The sequence below is a fragment of the Pan paniscus genome, chromosome 15, assembly GCF_029289425.2.
Source record: "Pan paniscus chromosome 15, NHGRI_mPanPan1-v2.0_pri, whole genome shotgun sequence".
Lineage (NCBI taxonomy): Eukaryota > Metazoa > Chordata > Mammalia > Primates > Hominidae > Pan > Pan paniscus.
In genome coordinates this window covers 22,151,611-22,162,594 of record NC_073264.2, presented here as the reverse complement: position 1 = coordinate 22,162,594, position 10,984 = coordinate 22,151,611, and the positions used below count along the sequence as shown (strand labels likewise).

The following is a 10,984-nucleotide window of genomic DNA, read 5'->3' as shown; positions in this document are numbered from 1 at the left end:
AATGCTCTCTATGCTGTCTCTCTCTCATCTCCTTCTCCAGGTCTCTAGCAATGCTTTTCTATCTGAGCATTCTCTTTCTCTCTCTCTCTGTTTTTCTCTGACTCTAGTTCTCTCATTATCTTTTGCTTGTAATGTATAGATGTATACAGACAGAAAATGTTCATTTCTGTTTTGTTTTGTCTATTTGTGGGAGAGAGCTGCCGCCCTGAGATTTTCTTAATAAATAGGGCTTCCACTGGCTCCATAACATTTTCCTTCAGGTTGAGAACAAAAATGTGCCCCCTTCCCACATACACCAAGCCTCACATTTCCTGAGCCTTCACACTTTTAATGTTGCTACAGTAAACTTTGGGCTCCTGCTGGAAGAAGAAAGATACCTTCCATTCAGTTCAAAGTCTGCAAAAACACCTATACCAAGTGTCTTACTGGTTGTGAAGGTGTGAGAGAGGGAAAGAGAGTATAAAAGGGCAGACTTGGAAAGAACTTCAGTGACCCGGGAGGGTTGGGGGCTGTTGGGTCCATGGCAGGGAGCAGAATTGAAGCTTGGGTAGCAGCTGCCACCTTGCAGAGGTACACAAGTTCACCTCCTTAGGCCACTGGCTTGTTGCATCTGAGCAGCATGCTCACTTTTATGTGGGGGCTCTGCAGGCACAGCTGGAAGGTTGCGCCTTCTACAAGAGGAAGATGGCTGGCACAATCTGAGAGCATGAAGCAGGAAATGGGCTTGACTTTCACCAATTGGGCTTCACCTCTGGGAAGATGAAGTGGGTTCATCAAAGTATGAGCCAGAGAGGAACCACAATGAGTGTCCCCTGGTCCCATCCTATGCTCTGGGAAAAAAAAAAAATCTTCAGACACTTGATATACAGATGAAAATTATCACAGAGAGCACTGCAAGCAAAACAGTGATGGAAATTTGGTTCTCAGAGGCCTTCTGGGAACCCGGTGACCACTCTCCCCTACCCGATGGGCATAACTGCTTTTTCACTCTGCGTCTCAAACTAGAGACTACACATGTCTTCCCGTCCTAGAAAGCAGCTCCTGTTCTCCCCCTATGGCCTATTCCCTACCTCTTCTCTGTTGTATCAGCCTTTCCTGCTTCCCACTGCTGATGGAAAGGGGCAGAGCTGTGGACTCACCAGTGCCCCAGCAACATTCTGTAGCTCTGCAGCCCCAGAGAGACCCAGCCTCGAATGACATTGCTGCAGAGATCAGCAAACAGAAACCAAAGTAGAACCTTTGGTCTATACTGGATATGTCCTTGATAAGATGTGGCGGTACCAGGTTTTTTGGAACCTAGGCTTGGTGCTTTGAGGGAAAAAACAGGTGGGCCATTGAGTGGTGTTTGGTCATCAGCAAAAGTGTGGGTGATCCCTGACCGTGACTTTTCCCCTATAAACTCAATAAAGGGTGGGTCTTTTGGGTTCAGCTTGCTGTGCCACCAGTACCTGTCTCACTGTTTGTGTGGGTGATGAGTGGTCTTGGGATAGTGGACACACACCGTATGGGATATGAACCCTTTGTAACAATTTGGGGCCTAGGTAAGGGGTCCAAAGCTCACCTGGTGTCCTCTATCAGCCCCTTTTTCTTTCCAGGGGCCCCTACTTTAGAAAGCAGCAGCCTCTGGGAAAGGATTCTTGGTCAGTAGCAGAGGATTGGATCGAAGCTTTTATGCTGGCCTTTGGGGTTAGAGGTAATGGGTATCACATGGTGAACTGTGAGCCCCTGGCCCTACTCTCTCCCCACATATCTTTTTTTTTTTTTTTTTTTAATTGTCTCTGTCGCCCAGGCTGGAGTGCAGTGGCAAGATCACAGCTTACTGTAGCCTCGAACACCTGGGCTCAGATGATCCTCCCACCTCAGCCTGCTGAGTGGCCAGGACCACAGGTGCAGGCCACCACACCCGGATACTTTTTAAAAGTTTTTCTGTAGAGATGGCTTCTCCCTATGTTGCCCAGGCTGATCTCGAACTCCTGCGCTCAAGCGCCCCTTTCGCCTCGGCCCGCTCAATTGTTGGGATTGCGGTGCGAGCCACCATACCTGGCCTCCACCTATCCTCCTGCATTTCCTCCCTCTCTTCCCATTATGCCTCAATACTCCAAAAAGTGAGCATAGGACACTGTGGGTAGAAGGGCCGCGCACGTCGAGAGGAGTGTGTTTGAGGTGGTGGGAAGTAGAGGACAGGCTGTTAGGGCAGTGCTCCCTTATGGTCTTCCATCAGACCCTGACGCTAGGCTGGGGTTGGAAGCTGCTTACACCACGCCCATGCTGGTTCTCCTCTTTTCCTCCTCCAGTGTCCTCTCCTCCACTGGACCCACCCATCAGTCTCACCAACCCCTCTGCCCTCGCCGTCTTACCTCATTTTCCCTCTGGCCACTAAGGGCTGTCATCTTCACACGCAGAAAGAGCGATGCAGAGGGAGAGGAAGGCCACAGGTGAGAGCTCCTCCTCGTGGATCGTGGCTATCAGCGCCCCAGAGACGCCAGGCACCCCCCCGGCCCAGAGGATTTGCTCTGTCCGGAAAGGGGCGCAGTGGAGACCGGCGCAGAGTTCTCTTCCAAGTCGGGTTCCAATTAACTCAACGAGTATTGGATCTCCGGTGGTCCAGGGACTTGGCTTCCTCCATGTGCAGAAAGCCCAGTGACCCAGCCTTAACAATGTGCATCCTTCGATAGCTCAGCTGGTAGAGCGGAGGACTGTAGACTGCGGAAACGTTTGTGGACATCCTTAGGTCGCTGGTTCGATTCCGGCTCGAAGGAAGTGCCTGACTCTTTTGCGCACAATGCTGCCTGGCTCCACCTGTTCCTGGTCACAGACCTTGCAGCCTTCCAGTCATAACTACACTTTCCCCAGGAAAACCCAGCAAAATCCTGCCTTTCCTGATCACAGGCCTGGGAGCCTATTCATTCTTCCCCGAATCCTCGTAGTCTTCAGCGCAAAACAGTGCCCCTTGCCTTGTGACCCAGCCAGACCCCAATTCGTGCCCCCACCATCCTACGCCTTTCCACTTGTATTTACAAACTGCCCACCCATCCCCCTGTCCCAGACCCGTCAAGCTTCATCTTTCCTGAGCCTTCACAAGTTTTTATGTTGCTACAGCCAAGTTTGGCTACTGCTGGAAAAGTAAGGATATCTAATACTCAGTTCAAAGTCTGCAAAAACACCTGCACCAAGTGCCCTGCCTACTTGGGAGGGTAAGGGAAAGGGAAAGGGAGTACCAAAGAAGTGCAGACTTCAAAACAGCTTCAGTGATCCTAGAGAGTTAGGGGCTATTGGGTCCACGGCAGGGAGCAGACGTAAAGCTTGAGTGACAGCTGCCATTATACAGAGGCACATGAATTTACCTCCTTAGACAGGCCACTGCCTTGTGGGTCTAAGCAGTTCGGAGCGTTTGCTCTGGGACCTAGAGGCACAGTTGGGTTCTCCTACTCCCAAGAAAAATGTGCTGAGGCCCAGTCAGAGAGAATGGAGTCAGAAATGGACTGGGCTTTATCAATCAAGTGAAGCTTCAACTCTGGGGAGTTGGAGTGGGTTTGGTGGGTATGTGGCAGAGAAGAAAGCCAAGGAGCATCCTTTGGTCTCATCACATAATCTTGGAAAAAGCTTCCAGATGTTTGATGTAAAGATGCAACCTATCAGAGAGTACTCCAAACTGAATGGCCCAGGAAAGCATGGCCTTCTGAAGCCTGCTTAGGACTGGCTTGCCCCATCTACTACCTGCTGGGTCCACATGAACTGTTTAATTGTGCCTCTCAAACTGGATACTGCACATATTACTGCACATATCTTTTTCACATGGAAAGCAGCTCCTGGTATCCCGCCACCGCCTATTCTCCCCCACGTCACCCCGACTGTGTCAACCTTTCTTCTTTGGTGTCACCAGTGCTCTGGGATGCTTCTATGGCTCTGGAGGCACAGAGAGACCCCAGCTCCAATGACACCAAAGGCAAAGACCAGCTAACAAAGAGGGACCAAAGGTAGCACCTCAGGCCTTCATTGGATATATTCCTGATGGGGCGTGGAGTCACCAGAGCCCTTGGAACCTTTGCTCAGTGCTTTGGGGAAAAACCAGAGGTGAGCCAACAAATGGGTTTGGTGGCTGGCACAAGTGAAGGTGAGCCCAGGTGCCCACTCTTCCCAGCTGTGCCATGGCAGAGAGTAGCAGGATGTCTGTGAGGATCTGATCCTCACTCTCGGAGATCCACACCCACTTGCCATAAGACAGGAAGTGGACATAAACTCAATGGAGGCTAGGTCCCGTGGGTGTGGCTTCCTGTCCTCCTCTAGGTGTTCTGCTGCAGAGAGGGTGCCTCAGTGGTCTCGGAGTGGTGGGCACACACCAGATGGGATCTGAAACTTTTGTCAAAGATGTGGGTTCAGGATAAGGAGTCCAAAGCTCACACTTCTGTCCTCTACCTGGCTTCTTGTTTTTCAAGGAAACCCACAGAACTTTGCCCTACTTCAGAAATCGGCAGCTTCTGATTGGAATTCTCGGCCTGTTTGCAGAAGAGGGTATCTCACATGTGCCTCTGCAAGCCTGGGAGAGATTTCCTCACCTCACTTCCCAGTGCACCTCAATGCACCAAAATGTGAGCATAGACTACTATGAGGAGAAGGGCGGGGCACCTGGGGAGGAGGGCCCTGTGTGTGTGGTAGGGGAGGGAGTAGAGAGGCCAGACTATTATGGAAGCGCCCATTAGAGACCTGCACCAGACTCTGAGGTTGGGTTGGAGTTGTCAGCTGCCTATCCAGCGCCCATTAGGGTTCTCCTCTTTTCCTCCTCCAGCGTTCTCTCCCCGACTAGACCCACCCAACCACCTCGCCAATCCCTGTGCCCTCGCTGACTCACCTTCTCATTTTCTCTCAGGCCACTGGGGGCTGTCACCCTCACCTGTAGAAAGGTGGATGCTCAGGAAGAGGAAGGCTGTCACAGATGAGAGCTCCTCCTTGTGGATGGTGGCTGTCAGAGCCCGAGAGACACCAGGCATCCTCGCCCAGAGGATTTGCTCCGCCCTGAAAGGGGCGTGGCGTCAAGCGGCGCAGGGTTCTCTTCCAAGGTGGGTCCCAACCAACCCAACGCGTATTGGACCTCAAGCATTCCAGGGATGTGGCTCCCTCTGTTTGCAGAAAGTCCAATGAACCAGCTTTGACAGCATGCACCCTTCGATAGCTCAGCTGGTAGAGTGGAGGACTGTAGAATGTATAGACATTTGCGGACATCCTTAGGTCGCTGGTTCGATTCCGGCTCGAAGGAAGTGCGTGATGCTTTTGGTTAAAAGCCCTGCAGCTTCCAAGTAGTAACCACACTCTCCCGGGCAAAACACCCACGAAGTCTTTCCTGATCACCTAGCTTCCCACGCCTTGCTTCTGCTTTGTGACCCCACTAATCCCTCTATTCATGCTGCCCCCTACTTCCCCACCCTGTGCTCCTTCGCTTTTCTTCACAGACTGCTCTCGAGCTTGAGCATCTCCACTGGCTGTGACAAAACCGCTGTGCTCACCTTTGACAGAGCTCTCCTGACCAGGTGGGCAAAGCCTGGAAGGTCAAGTTCCCTGGAGAACGTCAAGCTTACTTGACAAGGGTGTAAAGTGGGGATAACCATGGTATCTTCCGTGAAAACTCACCCTCTCACTCTCATCCCTCTCAGGCTCTTTATCACTGCATTGAGATCTGACAGTCTCATGTTTGTCTCTGTCTCATTCTCTTTCTCTCTTTCACCGTTTCTCTGTCTCTGTATATTTCTCTTTGTCTCTGTGTCTCTGCCTCCCTCTCTCTCTCCCCTGAGCCCTCAGCCTGCCCCTCTCATTCTCCTTGGCTGGAAATGTATAGACCTATACGGGCATAAAGAAAATGTCCATTCCCACTTTGCTGTGTCTACTTTGGGGAGACAGCTGTCACCCTGAGAATTTCCTAATCCTAAGAACTTCCATTAGCAAGGTCAGGTTGCCCTTTAGGTTGAGGACAAGGTGAGTCTATCCCCTATCCCCATAGCTTTCCCCAAATCCCTCAAGCCTCACTTTTTCTGAGCCTTCACAACTTTTCATGCTGCTACAGCCGAGTTTGGCCCCTGCTGGAAAAGAAAGGACCTAATATTCAGTTCAAAGCCAGCAAAAACACCTGTGTTGAGTGCCCTGCTACTTGAGAGGGTAAGGGAGATGGAAGGGGAGTACAAAAGTGCAGGCTCGAAAAGAGCTTCAGTGATCCTGGAGAGTTAGAGGCTGTTGGGTCCGTGGCAGGGAGCAGAAGTAAAGCTTGAGTGACAGCTATCATTATACAGAGGCACACCAATTCGCTGCCTTAGGCCACTGCCTGGTGGGTCTGAGCAGTTTGGAGCTTTGGGACTAGAGGCACAGTTGGACTCTACCCTCACCCCAAAGGAAAACGTGCTGAGGCCTAATCAGAGAGAATGAAGTAGGAAATGGACTTGGGTTTTCTCCAACGAACAGGGGTTTCACCTCCAGGGAGATGGAGTGGGTTCTGTGGGTATGGGGCAGAGAAGAAAGCCAACAAGCGTTCCTTGGTCTCATCTCACCATCTCAGAAAAAATCTCCAGAGATTTGATGCACACATGCAACCTATCACAGAGAGCACTCCAAGCCAAATGGCCCATGGGAACGTGGCCCTCTGAAACCCTCTGGGGACTGGGACACCTGCCTCCACTACCTGCTGTGGCCACAAGAGCTGTTTCATTGCAGGTCTCAAACTGAAGACTACACATGTCTTTCTCTCTTGGGAAACAGCTCCTGATCTCCCTCCACCTCCCTATTTCCCCCAATGTTCCCCTGGCTTTGTCAGCCTTTCCTGCTTCTCATTGCTAACAGAAGGAGGCCAAGCTGTGGCATCGCCAGTGCCCAGGATGATTCTATGGCTTTGGAGCCACAGAGAGATCCCTGCCTCCAACGACACCAAAGGCAGAGACTAGCGAACACAGATGAAATGTAGTACCTTTGTCCCTTATTGGATAAGTTCATGATGGGATATAGAGATCCCCAGGTTCTTCGGAACCTCTGTTTAGTGTTTTGGTGGGAAAATCAGAGGTGAGCCAGTGAATGGGCTTTGGTGGCCAGCACAAGCAAGGTTGAAACCTGGGTACCAACTCTTCCTGTTTGAACCATGACAGAGTAGCTGGGTTCTGTGAGCATCTGACCCTTGCCCTCAGAGATCCAGACCCACTTGCCATAAGACAGGGAGTGGACTTAAACTCAATGGTGGCCAGGTTCCTTGGATGTGGCTTGCTGCACCTCCAGTAGTTCAGCTGGGGGGTGGGTGTCCCAGTGGTCTTGGGGTAGTGGTGTTGTGGGAAGTCAGGGACCCCAAACAGAGGGACCGGCTGAAGCCATGAGAGAAGAATGTGGATTGTGAAGATTTTATGGACATTTATTAGTTCCCCAAATTAATACTTTTGTAATTTCTTAGCCTGTCTTTACTGCAATCTCTAAACATAAATTGTAAAGATTTCATGGACACTTATCACTTCCCCAATCAATACCCTTGTGATTTCCTATGCCTCTCTTTACTTTAATCTCTTAATCCTGTCAGTTGAGGAGGATGTATATCATTCCAGAACCCTGTAATAATTGCATTAACTGCACAAATTGTACAGCATGTGTGTTTGAGCCATATGAAATGTGGGCACCCTGAAAAAAGAACAGGATAACAGCAATGTTCAGGGAATAAGAGAGATAACCTTAAACTCTGACCACCGGTGAGCCGGGCAGAACAGAGCCATATTTCTCTTCTTTCAAAAGCAAATGGGAGAATTATCGTTTAATTCCTTTTCTCAGCATGGAACATCCCTGAGAAAGAGAATGCGCACCTAGGGGTAGGTCTCTGAACTGGCCCCCCCAGGGCATACCTGTCTCTTATGGTCGAGATTGCAGAGGTGAAATAAACTCCAGTCTCCCATAGCGCTCCCAGGCTTATTAGGAAGAGGAAATTCCCACCTAATAAACTTTGGTCAGACTGGTTGATCTCAAAACCCTGTCTCCTGATAAGATGTTATCAATGTCAATGGTGCCAAAACTTCATTAGCAATTTTAATTTCACTTCCGTCCTGTGGTCCTGTGATCTCGCCCTGTCTCCACTTGCCTTGTGATATTCTATTACCCTGTTAAGTACTTGATGTCTGTCACCCACACCTATTCGTATCTCCCTCCCCTTTTGAAACTCCCTAATAAAAACTTGCTGGTTTTTGTGGCTTGTGGGGCATCACGGATCCTACCAATGTGTGATGTCTCCCCCGGACGCCCAGCTTTAAAATTTCTCTCTTTTGTACTCTGTCCTTTTATTTCTCAAGCCAGTCGACACTTAGGAAAATAGAAAAGAACCTATGTGATTATCGGGGCAGGTCCCCCGATATAGTGGCACACACCAGATAAGATCTGAAACATTGTCAAACACATGGGGTCAGGGTAAGCAGTCCAACACTGACACTTCTGTCTTCTACTTCACCCACCCCCTATTTTTTTTTTTTTTTTATGACAAGGTCTCTTCTGTCACCCAGGCTAGAGTTCAGGGGCATAATCATAGCTCACTGTAGCCTTGAACTCCTGGCCTCAAGCAATCCTCCCACCTCAGCCTCCCAAGTAGCTGGGACTACAGGCTTGTGCTACCACACCCAGCTAATTTTTGTAATTTTTGTAAAGATAAGGTTTTGCCGTGTTGCTCAGGCTGGTCCTTGCACCTTTGCTTTTTCAGAGCCCACAGAGCCTTGTCCTACTTCTAAAAGTTGCAACTGGCAAAATATTTCTGGTCGGTTTGCAGAGGAGGGAAGCCAACCACCAGATTGGCCCCGAGGGAGGAGGGGTATCACATGTGCCTCTGCAATCCCTGGGAGGGGTCTCCTCACCTAATTCTACTTGTTCTTTCCCTCACTTCCCAGTACACCTCAACGGGCCAATAAGTGAACTTAGGATACTGTGGGTAGAAGGCAGAAAGCGCATCGGGAGGAAGAACGGGGGTGGGGGATGAGGGGGTGGGAGAGCAGTGGAAGGTGTAGGGAGGTCAGAGTGTTAGGGAAGGGCCTCATTACCGGCCACCACCAGACCCTGCGGCTCGGCTGGGGTTGGAAGCCTTCTACCAGTGTCCATTCCAGGTCTCCTCCTTTCTCCTCCAGCAACCCTTCCCTCACCGGACCCCCGCACCCTGCATCCACCTCGCCAATCCCTCTGCCTCTCACCCTCTCACTTTTTTTTTTTTTTTTGCCACTGAGGTCTGTCATCCTCACCTGTAGAAAGGGGGATGCACAGGAGGAAGAAGATAGCAAGTGAGAGCACACTCCCACCACTACCCCCACGCCCCCTACCCGGCTCGCCCCTCATGGGTCGTTGTTATCGATGCCGGGGGAAGCCAGTCAACCACACCCAGAGGATTTTGTTCCGCCGCAAAAGGAGCGCGGTGGCGATCGGCGCAGGATTATCTCTCCAAGGCGAGTTCCAACCAACTTAAAGCTTATTGGACGACTAGAGTTGCAAGGAGTCTTGCATTTGCTGAAAGATCAATGACCCAACCACAGAAACGTGCGCCCTTCGATAGCTCAGCTGGTAGAGCGGAGGACTGTAGCCTGTGGAAACATTTGCGGACATCCTTAGGTCGCTGGTTCGATTCCGGCTCGAAGGAGGTGCTGTATTCTTTTGCATACGCACGCACCAAAACTACGTGGCTGCATCTCTGCCTGGTCAAAGGCTTTGCCAGCCAGCAACCACACTCTCCCAGGCGAAACCTAGCAAGGCCTTTCCGGATTACCCCGCTTCCCACAGCCTATGCTGTGGCCTTGGGAGTCTGCTCATTCTTCAAGTCATTGCTTTCTCTACTATCTTCAAATTTTTTATATAATCTGGGATTTTTATCTCCAAGTCATTGATTTTTATGGCCATTAGGTGACACTATAACTGATATTCTTATGAAACTAGATGAAATATTTGAATAAAATGTTAGAAAATTGAATTCATGTATATTAAAACAATGTCTTAACAATTATTTACATTTACGTATAAGTTCTATTTCTTTCCTTGCTCACAAATTTTTTGCATCTCACTGTTTCGTGATTTTATTTTTTATTTTCAGGAGTTCAACCTTGAGTAATTCCTTTAGAATGCATCCATGGATCTTAATGAAGATATAAGTTCTAGAACACCCCCCAACCAAGTGCCCTCATTGTAAACTCTCTTTTGACTGCTATTTATGCTGAAAATAGAATTGGAGGTATTATGGGCTGAACTGTGTCTTTACAAAATTTAATATGCTAAAGCCCCAATCACCATACACCAGAATGTGACTATAGGATAGCACCTTTAACATGGTGATTAAGTTAGAGGCTGTTAGGGTGTGCCATAATCCAGTCTGACTAATACCCTTATAAGAAGAAAAAATCTGGACACAGAGAGACACCAGAGATGTATGCAAATAAAGGGTGAACTGTGTAAGGACAGAGAGAAGGTAGCCATCTGCAAGCCAAAGAGAGGTCTCAGAAACCAGTAGCTTGATCTTGGGCTTCAAACCTCTAGAACTGTAAGAAAATGAATTCCTGTTGTTAAAGCTACCCTGTCTGTGGTATTTTATGATGTTAGCCCTAGAAAACCAATATACTAGGCTCAAAATCATTTTCCCTCTTACTCCTGAAGATAACTGACATTGTTCTTATTACACAGAGTTTTCATTGATGATGAAACTGATTTTTCTTATTTTATGGATAATTTTTTTTCTTCTACATTTCAGGAAGCGTTTAAGCTTTTGTCTTTATTCTTGGACTTTGGAGACATCACCAAGGTGTATATAGTTGTGGGTATTTTTATGTTTAATACTGTTCACTGCATGGTCTCCCAAATTTCAGAAGTGTCTTTCTTTAGTTCAGACAACTTATTTATTCTTTCTTTATTTTATCTCCTCCATTTTTGTTATTTTCTGAAGTTCCTATTAGATATATGTTGAGCATCCTGGATTTAACTTCCATGTCTCTTAATATTTCTCTCATATATTTCATCT

At 48.8% G+C, this 10,984-nt stretch overlaps 3 non-coding genes across 3 annotated transcripts; all 3 read left to right on the top strand.

Annotated features, from left to right (window-relative positions):
• The first annotated feature begins 2,665 nt into the window (after positions 1-2,665).
• Positions 2,666-2,759, top strand: TRNAY-GUA (transfer RNA tyrosine (anticodon GUA)). The gene is made up of 2 exons: positions 2,666-2,702; positions 2,724-2,759. It is a non-coding gene; the product is annotated as a tRNA-Tyr (tRNA).
• Positions 2,760-5,160: 2,401 nt separating this feature from the next.
• On the top strand, positions 5,161-5,254 carry TRNAY-GUA (transfer RNA tyrosine (anticodon GUA)). Its single transcript has 2 exons — positions 5,161-5,197; positions 5,219-5,254. It is a non-coding gene; the product is annotated as a tRNA-Tyr (tRNA).
• A 4,271-nt stretch (positions 5,255-9,525) lies between these two features.
• On the top strand, positions 9,526-9,619 carry TRNAY-GUA (transfer RNA tyrosine (anticodon GUA)). Its single transcript has 2 exons — positions 9,526-9,562; positions 9,584-9,619. It is a non-coding gene; the product is annotated as a tRNA-Tyr (tRNA).
• Positions 9,620-10,984: the final 1,365 nt, after the last annotated feature.